This window comes from Schistocerca serialis, chromosome 5 (assembly GCF_023864345.2).
Source record: "Schistocerca serialis cubense isolate TAMUIC-IGC-003099 chromosome 5, iqSchSeri2.2, whole genome shotgun sequence".
Classification (NCBI taxonomy): Eukaryota; Metazoa; Arthropoda; class Insecta; order Orthoptera; family Acrididae; genus Schistocerca; species Schistocerca serialis.
Genome location: NC_064642.1, coordinates 635056814 through 635069158, shown reverse-complemented (window position 1 = coordinate 635069158; position 12345 = coordinate 635056814). Strand labels below are relative to the sequence as shown.

At 40.3% G+C, this 12345-nt stretch overlaps 1 protein-coding gene across 1 annotated transcript in view; it reads left to right on the top strand.

Moving 5' to 3' along the window:
* The window catches only part of LOC126482114 (uncharacterized), a 191300-nt gene that overhangs the window by 119350 nt on the left and 59605 nt on the right, over positions 1 to 12345 (top strand). The gene's annotated exons all lie outside the window — the stretch shown is intronic.

The window sequence follows — 12345 nt, the reverse complement described above, 5'->3', positions numbered from 1 at the left end:
GCTATTGCCTCAGCGATTTTCCAGTGGTCAAAACAGACTCCTAAAGAAGCCTTCGCCGCTGCCATGGAATCATGGCGTCAGCGTTGTAAAAAATGTGTACGTCTGCAGGGCGATAACGTCGAGAAGTAACGCCAGTTTCATCGATTTCGGGTGAGTAGTTAATTAGAAAAAAAGTCGGAGGCCTTAGAACTTCAATGCAACTCGTAGTACACCATTCGCCCCAGCAAGGTAACAAACAGTTTTTGTTCTTCCTGAAAATTTACGTCTAGGGCTTCAGACGCTTTGCAGATTCACGATTTACATCCACTTGAGCCAGCTCAGTGAAATATGACGATTCATTGAATGCCGATGTTAAGGAGGCTTGATTAGTTTTCTGACAAGTCACGGTTTGCTTGTTAGATCAGTTTGAACTTGTTGAAACTAGTTGAAACTATTTTGAACTTGTTGACTCAAGCAGATAGGTGAGATATAAAATATAAGTGTCCACTATAAGCAGCATTCACCTGACCAAAAGTCATGTCCCTTTTGCCACCGATCTTCACTAATTCCCACTATATCTAACTTCAACCTATTCACTTCTTTTGTTAAATTTTCTGACGTACTCGCTCGGTTAAGGACTCCAACAATTCACGTTCTGATCTGTAGAAAGCCAGTTTTGTTTCTCCTGCTAACGACGTCCTCCTGAGTAGTCCACGCCCGGAGATCCGAATGGGGGACTATTTTGCCTACAGAATATTTTAAAGAAGAGACGCCATCATTTAACCATACAATAGAGGTGCATCTCCTTGGGAAAAATTGTGGCTGAAGTTTCCCCTTGCTTTCAGCCGTTCACAGTGTCAGGACAGCAAGGCTGTTTTGGTTGATGTTACAAGACCAGATCAGTCAATCATCCAGAATGATGCCCCTGCAACTACCGAAAAGGTTGCTGCCCCTCTTCAGGAACCATACATTTGTCTGGCCTCTCAGTAGATACCCCTCCATTGTGGATGCACTTACGTTATGGCTATCTGTATCACTTGAGGTGCAGAAGCCATTCAACTGACGGCAAGGCCCATGGTTCATGGGGGGAGGGGGGGGGGCTATAAATACAAAATCAAAGGGGGGGGGGGTAATGTAGGAGTGGGTTTGATAATGAATAAGAAAATAGGAATGCAGGTAAACTACTATGAACAGCCTAGCGAACGCATTATCGTAACCAAGATAGACACGAAACTCACGCCTACTACAGTAGTACAAGTTTACATTCCAACTAGCTCCGCAGATGAAGAGATTCAAGAAATTTATGAGATAAAAGAAATTATTCAGATAGTTAAAGGAGACGAAAATTTGGTAGTGAAGGGAGAGCTTAATTCTAAAGTAGGAAAAGGAAGAGAAGGAAAAATAGTGGGTACATATGGACTGGGAGAAAGGAACGAAAAAGGGAGCCGCCTGGTAGAATTTTGCGCAGAGCGTAATTTAACATCGCTAATACTTTGTTTAAGAATCATGAAAGAAGGTTGTATACGTGGAAGAGACCTGGAGACATTGGAAGGTTTCAGACAGGTTATATTGCAACGTAACCCTCTGGGTGTGTGTTGGGTTAAGTATCAGTAGAACTGTACCCAGTCGGAGGATTACCGTTGCTTAACGAGTCCAGAGCTTATGCAAGTTGCCCTCTGTAGCTTTGGCTCAAAATTCTCGTGGTTCACGAAACAATAGGCCCGAAACTTAATACTGGGGTGTTAATGCTTCAACAAGGTGGTTTAATTAACCCACCAAATTATAAAGGCAACGGATAATGCATCTATAAAAGCCGCTACTGAAAGCACCTAAACAGAGCTTATTAGGGGGCATCTAATCTTTTAATATTTGTTGTTTGGATCAAACATGTGACTAGCTAACGGGATTCATTTGTCTCTCATCTCTTAGGGAAGATTAATTAATTTCTAATTTTCTGTACTGGGGCATTTGAGCTATTTGAAATTTGACTATGGCTTTAAATTATTGATGACAGGTTTGAGGAAAAACTATTGGCAGTTCTATACTGATTGGAATTTATTGTCTGAATGATACCAAAACAATTGTTAACACATTAGTACTAAGCAAGAACCAAAGTCATACAACTGCAAGGACATCAGCCCTATTTACTCTTAAACAAGGTCTCTCTAACAAAATAAGCCTATGGTTATTACCACGCAGTTGTGGGAAAGGGGGGGGGGGAGGGGGTGCTGACCTGGCTTCAGTGTAAGTACATATTCAACCACAGTCATGCCTAGACCCATGCTTTGCTTTGGTATTATTACTAAGTATTACAACTGAAACGCAGAGCAAGTCCAGATATCTAGAACTCAAGTATACTGCTTAGTACCAATAGGATGCACGATATGCTAACATGTGTTTCATAAGGATATAGCAAGTTGTCTGCTTATATTTGTTTTGTCAATTCGGATTAATTTATGTGTTAAGACTACACAGATACACTGTCACATTCCAGGACCCAGCTGGCTTGATTGTAACCCGTAAATTGGAGCAAATAATTTTGAGACACATTTACGGTTCACACATAGATAAAATGGGGCACACACACACATTTAATAAGCACCAAGTGGCTGGGAAATGATGCAACTATCAGGGCCATCAAAACTATACATAAAATCGGGGCTCTTTCAAATAAATAGTACCTTACTATGCTTGTTTCAGGGTAAACATCATTATAAAGCAAAAGGTAAAGTGGCGGGAGAACGCTTATCTAGTACCACGTGGCGGTAAAGTTACGCGAATGTTCATGATAGCAGAATTATCCATAAAAAATCTGACATCTCTCTAATAAACGGTATCGTTCACTGAAGCTTGCGTGGCAGCCACCATTATTCAAAAGCAAAGTGGTTGGAGGAGCTCAATAACGTTTACCTCGCGCCACGTGGCGGGGAGAGTTATGCAAGTCTTAATAGCATCACAAATTATACCGAAAAACGGAAATTTCTCTAATAAACTGTAAAGCAAAGTGATTAAAAGAGCTCAAGAACATCTACCTATTACCACGAGGTGCCAAAATCACACGAGTATTAATGCCGGCAAAATCGGAGCTCATTGCCAGGTAAACAGTACTGTACTCCGCAAGTTACACAGTAAACTTCATTCTTAGCAAGGCAAGATGTTTAAAGAGGAGGACACACGCACATCTACCAACTAACATTGGTCCCAGCTCGCAGACGTGGCTAAGTTGGAGTGACTCAAAGCATGGAAAATTCACGAAATCTTGACATACCAGATTAACTCGACCGTTCATTGCAGTCGTGCACTACCGTTTAATATTTATTTGGGTCTCATATTGATAAATCTGATCTGTTTCCTTATAAATGGCCGTCGATCCCGTTTCGCGCCAAAATGAGCCCGCACACATTCCCTAACATCAAATTTAATTTTAGGCACGTATTTATAATCACGGAGCTAATTTACTAGCGAAACTGTACTGAAGCTAATTGAACATCTAAGCGATAACCGATCTATACTTTAATGCCATGACCGTTACTCCAACTGGCTACATGGCGAGAAACTGTGTACACAAAGAAAACATCGAAAAAATCATAAAAATCCCCCAAAACTTTACTATACAGAAGAGAGCACACAAAAAGGCATGAAATGAAATAACTATCTTCACACTTAGACCTAAAATACGACGGTGAGCTTAGGGCCCATGGTCCATGCTTGTGCAAGGCACAAACCCAAAGTTCTTAGGGAAATTTAAAGCAAATAGCGAAAATAAATTCCCTTATGGGGGTTTGCCGGTAATGTTACACCTGCTTCCACCATCCTGACCTTAATCAGCAGCAGTTTTGAAACATTCCAATACCTTACATCATACTACCGTAAAGTGCAGAACTCCCAACTTCTGCGTCTGTACGGCGCCGCTGCCCAGGAACAAGTTCTCTTCCATCCGAATTCGCCTAACCGTTCCGCTTACAAACGTGGTGGGTGTGGCGCGCCAATCTGACAGAGCCAATTTGCGCGCCGACGTGTCATCTTTGCCCCGACCTGCAAACTTGGTCTCTGCTAAACTTGTTCACGCTTGGGGGTTATTACTACCCTACCACAGAACGACCATTCATGCAGTGTTACAATCTCTGCCTAAAGCTTTCTGCCAGTTCACACACTCCCCCATTTATGCTGTCCAGGCCGCACAAAGGAAAGGAAAATGGGAAACGTGGTACACAACAGAAAAAAAATTCAATAAATAACACTGTTTAGTCCATTCTCTTCTTTTGCACACCAGCTGAGGTATTACCTGCAAGAGAAGAAACTGTTGCTAATAATTTCTGCGTGCTAGAAATTTAATAAAACTTTGGAACGGTACAACAAGTTCCGTTTCAATATAATGGTTAGATAGATATTTAAGAACCAGATTTTAAACTGTAAAATATTTCCAGAAGCGGATGTGGGCTCTGACCACAGTTTATTGGTTATGAACTATAGATTAATACAGAAGAAACTGAAAAAGGTAGAAAATCAAGGGATGGGACCTGAATAAGTTGAAAGATCCAGCGGTTGTTGAGCGTTTCAGAGGGTGCATTAGGCAGCAGTTGACTAGAAAACGGGGAAGGAATACCGTATAAGACGAATAGGTAGCTTTAAGAAATGAAATAGTGAAGACAGTAGAGGATCAAATAAATGAAAACAAGGCCTAGTAGAAATCCTTGAATAACACAAGAAATATTGAATTTAATTGATGAGAGGAGAAAATTTAAAAATGCAGAAGATCAAGCAGGCGAAAGGGAATACAAACGTTTAAAAAATGAGATTGTAAGGTTACTGAAGCCTATTTCACTAGGGGAATGATAGATACCGTTTACAGAAAAATTGAAGAGGTCAATGGGGGAAAAGAGGAACAGCTGTGTAAATATCAAGAGCTCAGATGGAGAAACAGTCCTAACCAAAGAAGGAGAACCTGAAAGGTGGAAGGAGTCTATACAAGGGACATGAACTTGAAAGCAATTTTATAAAAACGGAAGTGGACAGAGATGAAGATGAGATGCGAGATATGATAATGCGAGAAGGATTTGACAGAGCTCTGAAAGATCTAAGTCGTAACAAGGTCCTGGGAGTAGACGGTATTCCATCAGAACTACTGATAGCCGTGGAAGAGCCAATCATGAAAAAACTCTTCTACCTGATATGTGAGATGTATGAGACAGGTGAAATACTCTCAGACATCAAGGAGACCGTAATAATTCGTATTCCAAAGAAAGCAGTTGTTGACAGGTGCCGGCCGAAGTGGCCGTGCGGTTAAAGGCGCTGCAGTCTGGAACCGCAAGACCGCTACGGTCGCAGGTTCGAATCCTGCCTCGGGCATGGATGTTTGTGATGTCCTTAGGTTAGCTAGGTTTAACTAGTTCTAAGTTCTGGGGGACTAATGACCTCAGCAGTTGAGTCCCATAGTGCTCAGAGCCATTTGAACCATTTTTTTTTTTTGTTGTTGACAGGTGTGAACATTACCGAACTATTAGTTTAGTAAGTCATGGTTGCAAAATATTAACAAGATTTCTTTACAGAAGAATGAAGAATCTGGTAGAAGCTGACTTGAGGAAAGATTAGTTTGGATTCCACAGAAGTATAGGAACACGCGAGGCAATACTGACCCTACGACTTATTTTAGAAGATAGGTTAAGGAAAGGCACCCCTACATTTACAGTTTTGTAGACTTGGAGAAAGCTTTTGATAATGTTAAATGGAATATTCTTTTTGAATTCTGAAGGTAGCAGGGGTAAAATACAGAGAGGGAAAGGCTATTTACAACTTGTATAGAAACCAAATGGAAGTTACAAGAGTCGAGGGGCATGTAAGAGAAGCAGAGGTTGAGAAGGGTGTAAGACAGGATTGTAAGCTATCCCCGATGTTATTCAATTTGTATATTGAATAAGCAGTAAAGGAAACCAAAGAAAAATTTGGGTTAGGAATTAAAGTGTAGGGAGAAGAAATAAAAAACTTTGTGGTTTGCCAGTGACGGTGTAATTCTATCGCAGACAGCAAAGGACCTGGAAGAGCAGTTGAACGGAGTGCGCAATGTCTTCAGACATGGATATAAGTTGAACACAACAAAGGCAAACAATGATGATGAAATGTAGTCGAATTAAGTCAGGTGATATTAAGGGATTCAGACTAGGAAACAAGACACCTAAAGTAGTAGATCAGTTTTGCTATTCTGGCAGCAAAATAACTGATAGTAGTCGAAGTATAGCGGACATAAAATGTAGGCTGGCAATGGCAAGAAAACATTTTTGAAGAAGAGGAATTTATTATCATCGAATATAGATTTAAGTGTTAGGAAGACTTTTCTGAAGGTATTTGGCAGGAGTGTAGCCATGTATGGAACTGGAACGCGGACGATACACAGTTTAAACAAAAAGGGAATGTGGTGCTACAGAAGAACGTTGAAGAGAAGCTGAGTCGATCATGTAACCAGTGAGGAAATACTGAACAGAACAGGGGAGACAAGAAATTTGTGGAATAGTTTGATCACAATAAGGGATCAGTTGATAGGACACATTCTACGACATCAAGGAATCACCAGTGTAATGTAATTCAATTCAATTTATATATGCTTTGATAGCTTTTAATAAAGTGACGCCAAAAGAGAATTACTTTAATAATACTATGAACAGTGTAATGTTTTTTAATTTAATTTAGCCCGACGCAGATCAGCAATCAGCAAACTAGCTCGGTACTCAGTGTGGTTACGGGATTATAAATAATTAATTGTCTCTCTCCTCTCTCTTCAATTATCACAGATATTCCTATATATATATATATATATATATATATATATATATATATATATATATTATTAATATTATTATTATTATTATTGGTGTTTTGCCCTTAAAGAGCGCATTTGGACTAAACTACATGGCCAGTTCCTTTTGCTGCCTTCCTTGCTGCCCAAACTTCCCTCATTCGCTCGCTGTGTTTCTGTTTCTGGTCCTCTGTCCATGCTTCTTGTCGGCTTTGTGTCTTCGGCTTCATCTTGATTGCCTTTTTGGTTGCCCATATTTCTTTCATCTTCTGGCTGTGATCTTGCTTGCGTTCTTCGGTCCATTTTATGCCTGTTCGTTTGTCGCATTGTATCTCATGTAGTTTACTTTTCTTAATGATGTTTCTGAACTTTATTCTGTCGTTTATTGTGTCTGCTGTTATGTTGAGCTGGTTCAGGTCGTTTTCTACCTCTGCCACCCATTTGTTGTTTCTAGTGGTTACCCAGTCAAAGATCTGTTTGGTCAGCCTGTGTAATGGCATTCTGTATAGGTGTCCATAGAATTGTAGTCTGCGTTTTCTAATCTTTTCTGTGATTGTCTCCGTATGTTTGTACAGTTCCTCTGTAGGTTTCTTGATCCATATTCCATTGTTGTTAGTTGCGCCAAATATTTTCCTAAGTATTTTCCGTTCTACTTTTTCTAATTGTCTTATACGTGTATGCCCTAGGATTAGTGTGGTCTCTGCTGCATATAGTGCCTCAGGGAGCACCACCGTGTCGTAATGGCGTAATTTGGCTTTTTGTGAGATAGACTTCTTGTTGTAATGATTCCACACTACTTTGTATGCCTTGTCCAGTTTAGTCTTTCTTTCTTCGTTTGAGTCTCTGTTATGTCCACTCATTTGTAGTGTTTCACCGAGGTATTTGAAGTTTGCTGTTTTGTAAATCGTGCCATACTTTGTGTTCAGAGATGAGAGTTTCTTTGTGCTCATAAACACCAAATCGTCTGCAAAAGCCAGGCATTTAATCTGTAGGTTTCCTAAGGTTATCCCCTGTTGTGATGTTTCCCATTCTTTTATGACCTTATCTAACACCAGATTGAAAAGGAGAGGTGAGAGGCCATCGCCTTGTCGGACACCTGTGCGAATTTCAAAGGGCTCTGATAGTTCCCCACAGAACTTTACTTTGGAGGTCGTGTTGGTTAAAGTTTGCTCTATGATAGCCCGTGTTTTGTTGTCTGCTTTGTATTCTGCTAGAATTTTGAAGAGAGTTTTCCGGTCGATAGAGTCGTACGCCTTTTTGAAGTCAACAAAGGTAATGATCAGGTTCTGTTTGTGTTGTAAAATCATTTTCAGGTTCCAAATTTGTTCCGCACAAGACCGACCTTTACGGAAGCCTGCTTGGTATTCCCCAATCAAGTGGTCGGTTTGGCATTCTAGTCTGTTCAGTAAAGCTTTAGAGAGGATCTTGTATGTGACCGGTAGTAGGGATATTCCTCTGTAGTTGTTCGGGTTAGTCTTGTCACCTTTTTTGTGTAGTGGGTGTATCAGGGTAGTTTTCCAGTCGTCAGGAATTTTCATGGTCTTCCAGATGTCTTCCAAGATCCTGTGGATGTCTTTGGTGAGTTCTGGGTCTTGTAACTTCCAGATTTCCGCGATGATGCCATCTTCTCCTGGTGCTCTGCGATTCTTGAGTGACTTTATTATTTCTTTAACTTCTTCTAGAGTTGGAGGTTCACTATCTGGATTGTATGTGCTCGTTTCTGTCAACATTTCTTTCATGGGGGGGGGGGGGGGGGGGGGTCCGTGTTGAGCAGTTTTTCAAAGTACTTTGCCAGAATGTCACAATTGTTTTTGGTATTGGTTTCTAGGGTTCCATCCGGTCTTCTGAAGCACAAGTTGGGTGGTTGATATCCAGTCATATTTTCTCTGAACGTTCTGTAGAAGTTTCTTGTATTGTTCTTCATGAAGTCCGATTCGATCTCTGTCAGTCGCCGTTTGTCATACTGTCGTTTTTCACTGCGAATGATTTTGCTTGATTGCTTCTGTGTTTTCAAGAAGTTCATCCAATTCTCTTGGGATTTATGGCAACTAAATTTTTTCCATGCACTGATTCGTTGGTCAATAGCTTGGTCACATGTGTGGTTCCACCAACGGTGTTTCCGTGTTCGTGGTGCTTGTGCTAGTTTCATGGCCTCTCGGATTCTTTGTGAAAGTTGTGTCCGGTCTGTCGTTTTCTCCATTTTAATTTTGTGTAATATTTCTGTCTGGTTTAAAGTAACGTATTCTGGATCTGGTCTAACAATTTAGTTCTTCTGGAGCTTTTTCTTGGGCAAAAGACGAATCGTGATCTGTAGTAGGTGGTGGTCTGAGTCGAAGTAGCCTTTACGGGTGTCTTTCAAAATTTCTTTTTGTGAGTCTTTCTGCACTATTACGTGGTCGATTTGTAGTTCTTGCTTTCCGCTGGGGAATTTCCATGTGGTAAGTTTTCGTGTTGGTTTCTTGAATTTTGTTGACATAATGGCGAGGTCGTGGCTTTTGCAAAAGTCTATCAGATGTTTTCCGTTCTTGTTGGTGTCCTTGTGTGGAGTATGTTTTCCTGTGATATGTCTGTATATCTTTTCTTTTCCGAGTTTGGCGTTGAAGTCTCCCAGTATTATTTTGACTCTATGTGCAGGAATTTTTCTGATAGTTTCTTCCATTGTCGTCCAGAAGTCATCAATTTCGTCCGGGTTTTTCCTGTTGTAGTCATTAGTCGGTGCATGTGCGTTGATTATTGTGTAGGATTTATTGGCTGATTTCACTGTGATGGTGCTGATTCTTTCGTTTGGTGACGAAAAGTCGATTATGCTGCCCGTGATGGACCTGTGTACTGCAAATCCTGTGCGAAAAAGCCTTAGGTTTTCCTTTGTATATTCTGAAATTCTCCGTGTTGAAATGGTCTTCGTCTGTGAATCGTGTTTCTTGCAGTGCACATATTTTGATTTGAAATTTTTCGAGAGTGTCTGTCAGTTGTTGCCGATGTAGTGTTTGCGTTTGGTCTTGAGGGAGTTTGAGAAGCTCCGATTCTTCTCATGATGTCCGTGAGCCCCCGGAATCCGATGCTCACGACAATCCCAGTCTATTGACTGGGGCCCGGGGTAATGAGATTTTTCTCGTTGTACCATAATGATGTTTAGTAGTTGGATGTATGGCATGCTGCCGAGTACAACCTGACTTTCCAGACCAGGAGGTTGGTTGAGGCCGCCACTGACATGTGGAGCAGACGCCTTTCGTAGCCGCCCACTGTGGGAACAGACGCTACTAGTAGTTTTGGTCCGCCCCGAGTATTTCATTTCCTCGGTACCACCTATATCTAGGAGGCATTCCCCTATCCGCCACCTGGGGAGGCGCTCGGTTGCGGGTCTACTAACGCCCCGATATATATATATATATATATATATATATATATATATATATATATATATATATAAGCACATGAGTTTTAATTACACTTTATATATATATATATATATATATAATCATCGATATATAATTATATCAAAAGCGTAGTTAAAACTCATGTGCTTAGCACCAGATAGTATTTCGTAGGTCAGTTCAAGGTTAAGTAATAAAAGCCGTAACTCCAGGTCGTGGTTTCGTCTCGAATACCAATATAAGATAACAAGCATGATCTTTTGCAGATGAAACTTTACACTAGAACTAGAATCCCGTAACCAGGCCTTTCTGCCCGGGATGTTATCTCGCAACCTTGAGAAAATCTGAAAGTGAAGTATATTAAATTATTCGTAGCGGCCGCATAGCTCGTGGAATCCGAAAGAAAGTTTAGTGTCCTAACCGGCGTCTCGTCTCGAAGATGAGCTGAAAGAAAATTACTAATTTTTTGTAGTATGGCACCTAACAATGGCCAGTGTTCCGTTAAGGTCACGGCTACTCAGGACAAGCAAGGCTTACGTTTACAAATAATTATGTACCGTACACAAGTTTGAAGTCATGAAAAACTGTATTCTAATTTCGTTTACAACTTACATAGACAGTTACATCAAGATGAACCTCAGACAATCGTTCTTTCCTTTTCGAGTCCAAGAACAGAAGAAGACAAAAGAATAGAAAGTTCAGACACAGAATCTCGAATGTTCATGGAATATATTGTAACACAATGCATTTGTTAATTTTTTGTCATACATCACCAGCTATTCATACAGTAATTATCACTACATGGTATTTACAAACTTCAAATTCATGACCACCCCAGGAGATTCAGTACACCATTTTAGTATTGGATGTAAATTGGGGAGTTTGGAGTAAATAAGCAGATTTTGGAGGATGTAGGTTGCAGTAGCTATTCGGAGATGAATGGCTCGCACAGAATAGAGTAGATTGGAGAGCTGCATCAGACCAGTCTTTCCAATGAAGACTACAGAAACAACAAGAACAACAACATCGGTAGCATGTTACTGATGCTGGATCATCATAGACTGCATGGTAATAATCATCCTCATTCCATACCTTTTTCTTTCTGAGCAGGTATGCAACATGATCCAAATGCTTTTTAGGAAATGAAAAGGAAAATAATACAATCACCCTAGAAGAACTGCTATGCAGTTTCTGAATAGTTTGTTAATTTAAAAGTGTAAGATAAATACGAACGTATTTATTATACTGAACTGGTCCTGATCCAGGATAGTAATCTGGTAGATTGTTATACTGAGGATGTATTATTCTTACTGTATACATTTATCTCACAAAATGCAATTCAGTATTAAAAATGGTTCAAATGGCTCTGAGCACTATGGGACTTAACATCTGTGGTCATCAGTCCCCTAGAACTTAGAACTACTTAAACCTAACTAACCTAAGGACATCACACACATCCATGCCCGAGGCAGGATTCGAACCTGCGACCGCAGCAGTCGCGCGGTTCCGGACTGAGCGCCTAGAACCGCTAGACCACCGCGGCCGGCAATTCAGTATTATTTCGATATTATAATGGCAGAGACAGCTGCCTAAACTTGGTTAGCCGATGGAAATGTTTCACATATTTACTAAAAATTGTAACAATCTACTATTTGTAGTGGGTGATACTGTAAGAAGATGGATAAGAAGTGTATTACATTTATATGTTTGCACTGTGTGACAGTATAAGATGAGAAACGATTTGTGCTGCAAGACAGAACTAACTGTTATATTCACGGTTGTGAAAAATATAAAGACCGTTAAATGTGATTTATAGCTGATTCATTGTGTGAAAATGTAAAAAACGAAAGCAATTTATATCTAGAGTATTTTTGATTACCTTTCCCCTCCCATTCCCTCTGTGATATATTATATTGTTACTATTACTATTTCATTTAAGTAACCATTAAATGCGACCACACACACACACACACACACACACACACACACACACACACACACACAGAGAGAGAGAGAGAGAGATGAAATTTGCTGAGGAACAGAATTTTAGCCACTTACGTATTTTTGAGTTTGTAAATATAGTGTGTGTGTGTGTGTGTGTGTGTGTGTGTGTGTGTGTGTGTGTGTGTGTGCGCACGCCTGCTGAATGGTGCAAATTTATGCAGTTGAAGCAAAGCTTACAAATTTTTTGGAACTACCGTA